Source organism: Bos indicus, chromosome 21 (genome assembly GCF_029378745.1).
Source record: "Bos indicus isolate NIAB-ARS_2022 breed Sahiwal x Tharparkar chromosome 21, NIAB-ARS_B.indTharparkar_mat_pri_1.0, whole genome shotgun sequence".
In the NCBI taxonomy this organism is placed as follows: Eukaryota; Metazoa; Chordata; class Mammalia; order Artiodactyla; family Bovidae; genus Bos; species Bos indicus.
In genome coordinates, this window is record NC_091780.1 from 40,354,786 (window position 1) to 40,369,438 (window position 14,653).

The window sequence follows — 14,653 nt, forward strand, 5'->3', positions numbered from 1 at the left end:
AAACATGAAGTTGTAAAAAGCAAAAAGCAGACAACGGTGCAGAATAAAGGAAGGAAAAAGATAAGAGAACCATGTTATTAGAATAAAGCAATGCATGTTGCTCAACAATATTATTAGCAAATAATAGATCTGTTTTCAACAAAAAGCAAAATGTGATACTCATCAGTCTTTGTGGAACAGAAACATCTGGGTTAGAAATTACTTTTTAATATTTAAATGGGAGTGGAGACTTTAAGATGGCAAAAACAGAGTTTATAGTTTTGCGCTGGTAGAGGTGAAAAAAATATCTACATATCAGTGTCAGTGATGAGAGACAGTTCATTCACCTTGTTGAAAATGAATCAGAGACAGAACGAAGCATTTTGACCTTTAAATGAAAGATGAGATCTTCTTCACCGTAATTCATCCTCTCAATGGGAAAAGAAAGGAAAAGGTCATCCAAGTAATCAAACGTGACACAGTTGTTATCTGCCTTCAGGCAGGAATAAGCTGATGAATAATCAGTATCAGTCAGTGCTGTACAAACCTGGGAAGTCCAATATAGGCTTAGAGTTTTAATGAGAGAAATATGTCTGTGGTGTATTCTTTGCTCATTTTAGAGTCCTTGATGCGTAGCATTGCTTTCCTGTCTGATTTCATCCAAGTTTGAAATATACTTGAAATATACTTTGAAATATACTTTCAAAAGTTGAAAGGTTATTAAAAAAAATTTAAGAGGAGGAATATCCATGAAAAAAACATTTTAGTTAAGTAAACAAGTATCTGATAATTTATGCTGAATACACTTTTTTTCATCTCTGTTTCCTCAAGCTTTGGGGGTCACCTCTATTTGATAACTAGAAATCAAATCTAAACTAAAAATAGTTGACTTTCTTAAACAAAAAATGCACGACTGTGTTTTGAAATCAGTAATATTTCTGGTATGGAATAAATCATTACACTTTGAGAAAAATCCCAGTATTTCTTCTCTCAATCCCTAAGTATTCTAAGCAATCTACTGCTAAACCATTTTGTCAGAGACTTTGGAAAGTGATGTATATTCACACTGAGGTTCTGCTAAGATTAACTGTTACTCAGTAATACCTGTGTTAGATTACTGGATTAACATGAAGCATGAGCACAACTCAGGGACAACAACGGCTCATTTGGCCAGATCCAAACATGATTTTCGGAGAAGGCAATGGCACCCTACTCCAGTACTCTTGCCTGGAAAATCCCATGGATGGAGGAGCCTGGTAGGCTGCAGTCCATGGGGTCGCTAAGAGTCAGACACGACTGAGCGACTTCACTTTCACTTTTCACTTTCATGCATTGGAGAAGGAAATGGCAACCCACTCCGGTGTTCTTGCCTGGAGAATCCCAGGGACAGCAGAGCCTGGTGGGCTGCCCTCTATGGGGTCGCACAGAGTTGGACATGAATGAAGTGACACAGCAGCAGCAAACATGATTTTGGAGGAGAAATTATATAACTGTTTCAATGTACTTTTATGGAACATTTTTACACAGAGGCAAAACTTTCTCTTTGAGAGAAGCCAATCAAATTTCCTCAATTTCTAAAATAAGATATGATCCTTGTCATCAACATATTTCATATCCAAAGCACAGGATTTTCTTCCAGTGTAGCTCTGAATGTCTTTATGCTGGGCTATCATCAGAATTCAACTCTAGCTTACTGCTGGTTCAGTGCTCGGTACTTGAAGATGGACTAGGCAACATGCATTGACTTACTCCTTTAAGTTGCCATGTCTAAAAGAGTATTTTTTCCCATTAGGTATTTCCGGGGTTTGTGAGAAAAGGGGATTCCATATTTGAGTAAGTTTAGGAGCACTGATTTCATTATTGTAGGACTTCTGTGAACCATAACTATACTCAATGAATACTGTGAATGCCAGTACTTGGATGGACAAAAAAGCATTTCCTAATCTTATCTGCCTAGGAGAATGAGTTTTTGGATAGTATTTTATAGCACCATTATCTTAAAGAAAAAAATTTGGGGAATCACACACCTCTGTATTTCTCCCTCGCTATCAAATTAGAATCACCAGAAATGTCCATAGGTCACCAAGAAAAAGAGAACCACCTGTTCTTTCTGAAGGTGGTTGGAATATTTTACTAGAGCTTTGTTTTTATTTTTGTTTCCTCCTCGAAGGCAGATCATATGAATAACAGTTTTATATCTGTGGTGAAGACTACTATAGAAAATGTTTACTATGTAAATGAATACTATATATATTAGGATGTTGTGGCATATTACTTTCATTTACCACTCAGAGAATTTATGATTTTTGTGACTGAACAATGCAATTTCTATAACTTTAACTTGATTGACAGGAGTCTCAGAGTTAAATTTAATTATTAATTATTCTGATACAACATTTCATTCTTTTCTCACATGAGTTGGGATGAAGAATCGTAGTGACTTTGTAACTTTCTATTAGGATACGTACTCACTATTGTCATTTAAAAATATCTTTACTGAGGTACAATTTTTATGGCATAAAGTACAGAAAATTCTAGGTGTACCTCTCAATGAACATAAAAGCATGGACCTCTCCGCAGATCAAGACACAGAATATTTCCAGCATCCAGAATGGTTCTCTCCTGATCCCTTTTAGTCTTTATTGATCATAACTTCAGACACTGGATTCATAACCATATAACCTTTGTGTCCATTTTTTCCCCAAATATTATTTTGTGAGATTCATTTATGGTGCTGAAGGAATCAAGAGTTCCTCAATTCTATTGCTGTATTGGTATATACTACTATCCCATTGTATGACTCTACCATTATTTACGTGTTTCTAGCTTTTAGCTCTGATCAATAAAAATGCTAAAAACATGCTTGTAACAGTAGGATTCACATTGACACCACTCCCCTGCCCCACAAGATGAAATCGTTAGGTATCCATGTAAAAAATATGAATAAGATTTATAAGAGGAAAAATACAAAACTTTGATGAGTGACATCATAGAGCTAAATAATAGAGATATCCCACATTCACATTTAGGAAGACTCAATACTGTCAATTCCTCAGTTATTCTCAACTTCACCAATAAATTCAATGCAATCCCAATAAAAATTGCAGCAAATTATTTTATGGATATTAAGAAAGTGATTCTACATTTTATCTGGAGAAGCAAAAGACGGAGTATAGCCAATGCCATACTGAAGAGAACAACAAAGTTAAAGGACCGATACTATTCAACTTCAAGAGTTACTATAAAGTTATAATAATCAATACAGTGTGGTGTAAGAATGACAAGTAGATCAATGAATCAGAATACTGAGTCCCCAAACAGGTTCCCATAAATACAGTCAATTCACCTTTGACAAAGGATCAAAGGCAATAAAATGGAGAAAAGATGGTCTCTTCAATAAATGGTACTGGTGGCTCACATATAAACAAACGAATTTAGACACAAACATTACATAATTAAATTAATTAACTTAAATTAAGAAGTGAATTAATTTGTCTATGCCCATTCCACCCAGACTGTGTCCGGCCTTGTCTTATCTCACAAGCTAAGCAGGGTTGGGCCTGGTTAGTACTTGGATATGAGAAGTGAATTAATTTAAGTAATTTTAATTCTACATGAATCACAGACCTAAATGTAAAACACAACACTATAAAAATCACAGAAGACAGCAAGATAGTATAAAATAAAACCTAGGTAACCCTGGATATGGTGATGCCTTCTAAAATATATAACCAAAGAGACAATCCATGAAAGATAAGCCCGACTTCATTAAAATGAAAAACTTCTGCTCTGCAGAAGACAATGTCAAGAGAATCAGAAGACAAGTCACAGACTAGGATAAAACGTTTGTGCAATATTAGCAAAAAACACATCTAATAAAGACTGTTACCCAAAATATACAAAGGACTCTTAAAATTCTACAATAAGAAAACAACCCAATTTAAAACTGGGCCAAAGACCTTAATAAACACTTTACCAAAGAAGATATACAGATGGCAAGTAAGCATATGAAAAAAGTTTCATATTGTAATATGTCATCAAGAAAATGCCAGTTAAAACAACAAGAAACCACTACAACACACCTCTCAGAATGTGAAATCCAGAGCAACGACACCAAATGCTGGCAAAGATGTACGGCAATAGGATTCTCATTCATTGTTGGTGGGAATGCAAAATGGTGCAACTAGCTAGAAGACTGGCAGTTTCTGATAAAACTTACCATATGATCTGGCAAATATGCTCTGTGATACTTACCTAGAAGAGCTGAAAAGTTATGTTTACACAAAAACCTATGCACGATGCTTATAGTATCCTTACTCATAACTGCCAACATGTCGAAGCAACCAAGATGTCCTTTGTTAGGTGAATGGATAAATAGGGACAACTCTGGACAGCACAACAGTGGAATAATAACTTATTCCACATTAAAATTAAGTGAGCTGTCAAGACATGAAAAGACACAGAAGATACTTAAATATGTCCTACTAAGTGAAAGAAGCCAAAGTGGAAAGGGTACGTACTGTATGATTTCAACTATATGATGTTTTAAAAAAGCCAAAACCACAAAGACAGTGAAAAAAAAATCATTAATTGTAGGGGTTAGGTGGAGGGGATGAAGGAAGAATAGATAGAGCTAAGAGGACTTTTTAGGGCAGTGAAAATATTCTATATGATACCATGATGATGAGTAAATGTCATTATACATTTGTCCAGATCCACAGAATGTATAACACCATGAATGAACTAAAGCAAACCGTGAACTTTGTGTGATTATGATGTATCAATGTATGTTCATCAGTATTAGCACAAGTACCACTCTGTTGAGTGATGGTGATAATGTGTGGGAGCTTTGCATGTATGGGGGCTATGATAAAATGTGGGGGTATATGGGAACTCTTTATGCCTTCCTTTTGATTTTGCCATGAACCTAAAGCTGCTTTAAAAAGTGAAGTCTAAAAAGATTTTTAAATGCTTGCATATATCTTTCCATGTATGTCTATACACATTTCCGGTAAACATATACCTGGGAGTAAAACTGCTGAGTCACATAATATGTATATATTCAGCTTTAGAAGATAATTGCCAACCAGAATGCCAAAGTTGTTAAACGAAATTATATCTCCATTAGTAGTGTATGTGAGTTCCAGTTGTTCAATATCTTCAACAATGCTTGTTACGATCAGTTGTTTTCTCCCAATGTTAGGTACTCCGTGCTGTGCTTAGACAGTTGTGTCTGACTCTTTGCAATCCCTTGGATTGTAGACCGCCAGGTTCCTCTGTTCATGGGGATTCTCCAGGCGAGAATACTGGAGAGGGCTGCTGTACCCTCCTTCAGGGGATCTTTTCAACCCAGGGACTGAGCCCAGGTCTCCCGCATTGCAGGCGGATTCTTTACAGATTCTTTACCATCTGAGCCACCAGGGAAGCCCATGAATACTGGAGTGGGTAGCCTATCCCTTCTCCAGGGGATCTTCCCAATTCAGGAATCAAACCAGTGTCTCCTGCATTGCAGGTAGATTCTTTACCAGCTGAGCTACCAGAGAACCCCTGGTGTAGAGATATTTTACTGTAGATTAACTTTAGACTGTTTGACAATGAATGATGCAAAATATATTTTCAATGCTTATCAGCTGTCTTCTTTTGTAAAGTGCTGTTCAAGTACTTTGCTTATATCTTAAATAAGGTTGTCTGTCTTCTGAAGTTTCACAGATGGTCTTCATACATTTGGATATGAGTCTTTTATAAGATATATATATATATACACACACATATTATATATATTGAAAATGTCTTCTTTTATGATTTGCTTTTCCACATCTTTAATGGTATATTTCACTGAAAACAATTTGTTACTTTTAATGGTGCCTTTATCAGTTTTTTCCCTTTGTCTGTGTTTGAGTCCTATTTTTAAAAGTTTCTCATGACTCAAATTCTTGTAGATATTCTTCTATGTTATTTCCTAGAAGCTTCTAATCTGCCTAGAAGTTATTTTCATGTGGTATAAGGTAAGGTCACGATTCATATTTCCCACATACATATACAGAAATACTTGTTGGAAAAAATCTTTTTCTCACAGCAGAGGTATAATTGTCAAAACTTAGTTGGTCTGTACATGCACATAGCTTCTGGACTCCTCCTGTTCTGGTTCACTGGTTTATTAATATTTTTCTGCTCCTGTGTAATACCACATTGTCTTTATACTTAATCTTGTGTAACACCACATTGTTTTAACTATGACTTAATGCTGGTATGTCTGGGAATTCTCCAGCTTTGTTCTACATCAGGGGTTCTCAAACTCCACACTACTGACATTCTGAGCCAGGTACTTCTTAGCTTGGGGGCGCTGTCTGGTGCATTGGTCCCTCAAATCCTAACAGTCTTGGTTGTTCTTGGGTACCTTTAAATGTTGTTTTATTATGTTCTGTTATACTTTATTCAGCTTTTATAATTGTCCCTTATAGGAGAGTTGATTGATACAAGCTTTTTCATAGCTAGGAGCAAAACTTCTGGAGCAAATTATTAACTTTTTGCCTAAGTCTAAGCCTTGCGTAACATGATTTCAAATAAATGACTTTCTTTAACTTTTCCGTAATACCACACAAACATCTGTAACTTTTTAAAAAATGATGTGTAAGTCACAAATAAACTAATTGGATCATTTAAGCTGGAGTCAAGATTGCTAGGAAAAATATCAATAACCTCAGATAGGCAAATGACACCACCCTTATGGCAGAAAGAAAAGAAGAACTAAAGAGCCTCTTGATGAAAGTGAAAGAGGAGAGTGAAAAAGTTGGTTTAAAACTCAACATGCAGAAAACTAAGATCCGGTCCCATCACTTCATGGCAAATACATGGGGAAACAATAGAAACTGTGAGAGACTATTTTGGGAGGCTCCAAAATCACTGCAGATGGTGACTGAGCCATAAAATTCAAAGACTTTTGCTCCTTGGAAGAAAAGCTATGACCAACCTAGACAGCATATTAAAAAGCACATTAGCTTGTCAACAAAGGTCCGTCTAGTCCAGGCTATGGTTTTTCCTGTGGTTATGTATGGATGTGAGAGCTGGACTGTGAAGAAAGCTGAGTACCGAAGAACTGACGCTTTTGAACAGTGGTGTTGGAGAAGACTCTTGAGAATCCCTTGGACTGCAAGGAGATCCAACCAGTCCTTCCTAAAGGAAATCAGTCCTGAATATTCATTGGAAGTACTGATACTCAAGTTGAAATTCCAATACTTTGGCCACCTGATGCGAAGAGCTGACTCATCTGAAAAGACCCTGATGCTGGGAAAGATTGAAGGCAGGAGGAAAAGGGGACAACAGAGGACAGGTGGTTGGATGGCATCACCAACGCAATGCACATGAGTTTGAGTAGGCTCCAGAAGTTGGTGATGGACAGGGAAGCCTGGCGTGCTGTAGTCCATGGGGTTGCAAAGAGTCGGACATGACTGAGCGACTGAACTGACTGAATCTTGACTTCCCTTCTGCAACTGTCTAAAAGTTTATAAAACTGATTTAGTCTTAATAAGTTTACTTATACATAATGAAAAACATATTAGTGTGCCCTCTTAAGTACCTACTGAGTTTTTCTTGTTTCCTTCTAACACAAGTGATGATGTACAAAAAGATATACACTCTTGCAGAGATATTAAGCCATTAATTATCTACATTTTGGATTTTCTTAAAAATGGACTACATCATAGCTAGAATAATGGATACAGTTTACTGTCAAAGTTGATGACAACGCTGAAGAAGCTGAAGTTGAACAGTTCTATGAAGACCTACAAGACCTTTTAGAACTAACACCCAAAAAAGATGTCCTTTTCATTATAGGGGACTGGAATGCAAAAATAGGAAGTCAAGCAACACCTGGAGTATCAGGCAAATTTGGCCTTGGAATACAGAATGAAGCAGGGCAAAGACTAATAGAGTTTTGCCAAGAAAATGCACTGGTCATAGCAAACACCCTCTTCCAACAACACAAGAGAAGACTCTACACATGGACATCACCAGATAGTCAATACCGAAATCAGACTGATTATGTTCTTTGCAACCAAAGATGGAGAAGCTCTATACAGTCAACAAAAACAAGACCGGGAGCTGACTGTGGCTCAGATCATGAACTCCTTATTGCCAGATTCAGACTTAAATTGAAGAAAGTAGGGAAAACCACTAGACCATTTGGGTATGACCTAAATCAAATCCCTTATGATTATACAGTGGAAGTGAGAAATAGATTTAAGGGCCTAGATCTGATAGATAAGAGTGCCTGATGAACTATGGACGGAGGTTTGTGACATTGTACAGGAGACAGGGATTAAGACCATCCCCATGGAAAAGAAATACAAAAAAGTAAAATGGCTGTCTGGGGAGGCCTTACAAATAGCTGTGAAAAGAAGAGAAGCGAAAAGCAAAGGAGAAAAGGAAAGATACAAGCATCTGAATGCAGAGTTCCAAAGAATAGCAAGAAGAGATAAGAAAGCCTTCCTCAGCAATCAATGCAAAGAAATAGAGGAAAACAACAGAATGGGAAAGACTAGAGATCTCTTCAAGAAGATTAGAGATACCAAGGGAACATTTCATGAAAAGGTGGGCTCAATAAAGGACAGAAATGGTATGGACCTAACAGAAGCAGAAGATATTAAGAAGAGGTGGCAAGAATACACAGAATAACTGTACAAAAAAGATCTTCATGACCAAGATAATCACGATGATGTGATCACTGACCTAGAGACAGATATCCTAGAATGTGAAGTCAAGTGGGCCTTAGAAAGCATCACTATGAACAAAGCTAGTGGAGGTGATGGAATTCCAGTTGAGCTATTTCAAATCCTGAAAGATGATGCTGTGAAAGTGCTGCACTCAATATGCCAGCAAATTTGGACAACTCAGCAGTGGCCACAGGACTGGAAAAGGTCAGTTTTCATTCTGATCCCAAAGAAAGGCAATGCCAAAGAATGCTCAAACTAACGCACAATTGCACTCATCTCACATGCTAGTAAAGTAACGCTCAAAATTCTCCAAGCCAGGCTTCAGCAATATGTGAACCGTGAACTTCCTGATGTTCAAGCTGGTTTTAGAAAAGGCAGAGGAACCAGAGATCAAATTGCCAACAATTGCTGCTGGATCATGGAAAAAGCAAGAGAGTTCCAGAAAAACATCTATTTCTGCTTTATTGACTATGCCAAAGCCTTTGACTGTGTGGATCACAATAAACTATGGAAAATTCTGAAAGAGATGGGAATACCAGACCACTTGACCTGCCTCTTGAGAAATCTGTATGCAGGTCAGGAAGCAACAGTTAGAACTGGACATGGAACAACAGACTGGTTCCAAACAGGAAAAGGAGTACGTCAAGGCTGTATATTGTCACCCTGCTTATTTCACTTATATGCAGAGTACATCATGAGAAACGCTGGGCTGGAAGAAGCACAAGCTGGAATCAAGATTGCCGGGAGAAATATCAATAACCTGAGATATGCAGATGATACCACCCTTATGGCAGAAAGTGAAGAAGAACTAAAAAGCCTCTTGATGAAAGTGAAAGTGGAGAGTGAAAAAGTTGGCTTAAAACTCAACATTCAGAAAACGAAGATCATGGCATCCGGTCACATCACTTCATGGGAAATAGATGGGGAAACAGTGGAAACAGTGTCAGACTTTTATTTTTGGGGGCTCCAAAATCACTGCAGATGGTGACTGCAGCCATAAAATTAAAAGACGCTTGCTCCTTGGAAGGAAAGTTATGAACAACCTAGACAGCATATTAAAAAGCAGAAGACATTACTTTGCCAACAAAGGTCCGTCTAGTCAAGGCTATGGTTTTTCCTTTTTTTTTTTTCAGAAGGAAAAACGCAGCATTTGCACTTTATTTGTGACATAAGGAAGCCGTATTTACACAGTACATTCTTATTTTTAAATATGTTACACAGCTCTCCTAGAAAACCACTCCATCACAGAACAGCAGCATGTAGCTTGGGTTCCTACTTTAAAATATTAAATCAAATAGAAATACTCTTTAATTTCATAGCCCATCACAGAGGGAGACTCTGAGGGAGGTGGGAGTGACGGGCGGGTGATGGTGAGCACACCCCCATGTGAGGGCACAGGAGACTGGAGGCTGGGGACACACTCCCGCCCCTGTGACCTCCGAGGCCAAGGACGAAGCACCCCTTCCCGCCGTGCCCTTGAGGCGGCTCTGAGGGTGCAGCACCAGGAGCTATGCAGGGCCGGCGCCCTGGACCAGGCTGGTCACCTTCTCTCCCGCGGGCTCCTCCGAGCCCTCACGCTCCCTGTTTCAGTCCTTCAGGCCCTCGGGGAGTGAGGTGTCCTCGTCCAAGCTGCCGGTGCCTTCCACAAACTCCTCGTATATAGACTTCTCTGCAAATGGCCTGGGGCCCAGAAGTTCCACCATGTGGTTCTTGTCTAACACTTCTTTTTCTAACAACAGCAGAGCAACCTTCTCCACATCAGCTTTCTTCTCTGTGAGGAGGGCTACTGTCCTCTTGTAAGCATCATTGATAAGGATTCGTACTTCATCATCTATGAGTCTGGCAGTAGCCTCGCTGTAAGGCTTCTCCAACACCACATCCCCCTGACGTGGGAGGTCAAAGGAGATCTGCCCGACCTTCTCGTTCATGCCAAACTGAACAATCTGGGAGTAGGCACTCTGGGTCCCTTTGCGCAAAGTCGTCCTGGGCGCTGGTAGTGATCCTGCCAAAGAAGATCTCCTCGGCCACGCGGCCGCCCAGGGTCATGCACATGCGGTCTAGGAGCTGCTGCCGGGTGAAGAGGTACTGCTCCCGGGGCAGGTACTGAGCGTAGCCCAGCCCTTTGCCTCATGGGATGATGGACACCTTCAAGAGGGGGTCTGCGTGCTCCAGGTACCAATCGGCAACTACGTGGCCTGCCTCGTGGTATGCCACTGTCTTCTTCTCCTCGGGCTGTAGGACCTGCGTTTTCTTCTCTAAGCTGCCAATCACTCGTTCAATTGCTTGTTCAAAGTGTTTCTGGTTTATGGAATCTGAAAGGTGTCTCACGGCGATCAAAGCAGCTCCGTTGCACACGTTGGCAACATCGGCTCCTGAAAACCCCGGGGTCAATGATGCGATTTCCTCGCCAGCTTCTCCTTTTCCAGGGCGCTATCCAGCTTCAGAGGTTGGGGGTGAACTTTGAAAATAGAAGCTCTTCACCTTAATGTCCAGCGGTCCTTGAGAAACAAAGAAGATCTGCCTGTCGAAGCGGGCCGGCCTCACCAGAGCTGGGTCTACGATATCCGGTCGGTTGGTGCCCTCGAAGATGACCACATTGGTGGTTGTGTTGAATCCGTCCATCTCCACAAGCAGCTGGTTGAGCGTGTTCTCCTGCTCACTCTGCCCGCCGAAGTTGCCCCTCCCTCTCTTCCTTCCCACCGCATCTATTTCATCGATGAAGAGGATGCAAGGGGCGTTCTTCCGAGCAAGGGTGAATAAGTCATGGACTCTAGCTGGACCCACACCAACAAACATCTCCAAGAACTCAGACCTGTGGTCATGTATGGATGTGAGAGTTGGACTGTGAAGAAGGCTGAGCACCAAAGAATTGATGCTTTTGAACTGTGGTGTTGGAGAAGACTCTTGAGAGTTCCTTGGACTGCAAGGAGATCCAACCAGTCCATTCTGAAGGAGATCAGCCCTGGGATTTCTTTGGAAGGAATGATGCTAAAGCTGAAACTCCAGTACTTTGGACACCTCATGCGAAGAGTTGACTCATTGGAAAAGACCCTGATTCTGGGAGGGATTGGGGGCAGGAGGAGAAGGGGACGACAGAGGATGAGATGGCTGGATGGCATCACTGACTTGATGGATGTGAGTCTGAGTGAACTCCGGGAGTTGGTGATCGACAGGGAGGCCTGGCGTGCTGCGATTCATGGGGTCGCAAAGAGTCGGACACAACTGAGCGACTGAACTGAACTGAAGATCTATATTGTTATACTTTTCTTTCTATTTTAGCAGCACTATAGAAATCCAAGTTCAACATAATTGCCAGAAATGGGTAAATTAATAGGATTAGCAATATTTTAATTTGTATGTGAAGTGATGATTTTTAAGGTAAAAACAAGGAATCTATTGTGGAAGAGAAAGTCATTTTCTTACATTTGGGACAAAATCCATACTGACGGCAGACATGCAGCACGGGTGGTCTAGTGGCATTAGTTAGCGACGCCACCTTTATACAGGCCGTTACTCTTTTCAGAAGTGGGAAATATTCTTTACTGTATATGGGACTAAAATATTCTAAATCATTACCATAATATTATCTTTGTCTAGGCATTCACAGAGAAGGCAATGGCACCCCACTCCAGTACTCTTGCCTGGAAAATCCCATGGACGGAGGAGACTGGTGGGCTGCAGTCCATGGGGTTGCTAAGAGTCGGGCACGACTGAGTGAGTTCACTTTCACTTTTCACTTTCATGCACTGGAGGAGGAAATGGCAACCCACTCCAGTGTTCTTGCCTGGAGAATCCCAGGGACGGGGGAGCCTGGTGGGCTGCTGTCTATGGGGTCGCACAGAGTCGGACACGACTGAAGCGACTTAGCAGCAGCAGCAGCAGCAGCAGGCATTCACTATAACTTTTAAACTATAGTTACTGGTCTTAGGTGTTTTGTCCAGAGATGAAAAGAGACATATTTGCTGTACTCCGAGTAAGCAAAGAGAGACACACAGGCACCCGTCAGGGACACAAAGGGCTATGATGATGTAAAACACACATTTGAGAGCCGGTATGTCACACACACTATTCCCACAGGCATTTTTCATTTAAAGATTACCTGAAAAGCATTTTACACAAGGTTATGAAAGTTTATGTAATACTTTTCAAAGTATCTTGTGGCCCCAAATTTTCCCACCTCATAAATATCTTATTAGATCAAACTTTTATAAGCATTCTTGGCAAATATAGTTGAAAATCTCATTTTTAAAATGCATTTTTCAAACATATTTTTAAGCATTTATGATAAAATTTTCATTCAGTAATAAATCACTAATGAATTTGACACCTGGTGTACAATATAGTTTATAATCAAGTAATTTGAACAATTAAATAATTAAGTAATTTGATTAAATAAAGCAATTAAAGCAATTAAATGATCTGGGTGAAAAACACAAAAACCTGCTTAAAGACTTTGGTAATCTAAATTAAATTTGTATATAAATTATACATATGCAAGCATATAATAATTTAATTCATATTTATAAACTCTAAATGATATATATATGATCTTTGGATGTATATATACACATATATATGTGCATATATGTATATATTATTAAAAACTGAGATAGCTTTAAAAGAAACATATTCAGCATTAATTATCTAGATTCTAGTCTATTCTAATGATGAATAACTTTAGAGTTTAACCTTATGAAATGTTAACTAATTTTTAAAAATCTTTTCCTGGTAAAACTCAAAACAATACAAACTGATTTACAATTCTGTTTCTTAAACTTGTTTAAAAGCGTCTATCCTGAAGCAAGAATAACCGCTAACTTATAAAATCAATACTTACAAAAATTCAAATGAAATCAAGAAACTTCAGAGTTGGAAAGATAATATGAGAATTATTTGAAAAAGTAAATAGAATTTGACTTAAGCACCTTTCAGTAAGAGTATCACTAATTCTAATACAACTTTCTAGAATAATATATAATCACACACATGTATTCTGAAGAGTCACCAGAATATAATATATTCTACTAGCTACTGATGGGATTTACTGCCTGCCTTACCCTAACAGGTTCACTTCATGAAAATACAAGAAACTCCTCCCAAAAAAGTCATAGTAACAGAGTATGGACTTTTCCTATTTATCGAAATAAGCATTCATTTGACTTAGATAATCTAGTTTATGCTATAACAAAATTTAAGTGATATAAAGATCACAATAAAATAGTTTCCAAACAATAAATTAATTAATATGACCTTTGTAGAGATGGTTTCAAAATGCATTACCCCTCTCCACTCCATGGATTATATTTAACCTAAATGTTTCATAATTTTTATTTTTTCTCTTTAATTGATACACTAATTAGATTATAAAATGTTTTTTTTGTAATATCTACTGTCAGAGCAAGTAAACGTAGGATTTCTAAGCTCACACCGTTAGCTTATTTCAGAAAAAAAAGTTCTTATTTTAAACGTTGCACATAATTATCACAATTTTTGCTTTGCTTTGAGTGTCTGGAAAATCAAAATTTAACTTTCTTAAAGAAAATATTTAAGTCATAGCCACAGATATTTATGGGAATATTTAAAGTACTACGTGCTGTTTTTCTCATGACATTTGTCAATCAGTGTGACTGTGACAATACATTGGCACATATGCCATTAATGCCAAACAAGTAAATACCTTCATCTTTTCAGAGAAAATTGCAAATTTTCTCCCACAATAAACAGTCAGCTATACCACAAAGTACTCTAATAATCTTCAGAGAAGAACATCTTTTATCTCTGGTTTCCAAATTTTGACAAACTATGTTTTGCAACATTCACACATTAGCTTGTGCTGCTCTGGCTCCATGACCATGATGAAACCTCACAGATTTTAAAACTGCTCTAAGCTCACAGATAAGAGCAAACTCAAAGCTGTTGGATATTTGCTGAGGCACTGACCAATCTACAGCACAGGCCCTGAA

General features: G+C 38.7%; 1 protein-coding gene and 1 pseudogene across 3 annotated transcripts in view; both read right to left on the reverse strand.

The window, feature by feature from the left end:
• The window catches only part of PRKD1 (protein kinase D1), a 346,204-nt gene that overhangs the window by 72,713 nt on the left and 258,838 nt on the right, over nucleotides 1–14,653 (reverse strand). The gene's annotated exons all lie outside the window — the stretch shown is intronic.
• Nucleotides 6–14,544, reverse strand: LOC139178368 (mitochondrial inner membrane m-AAA protease component AFG3L2 pseudogene; annotated as a pseudogene).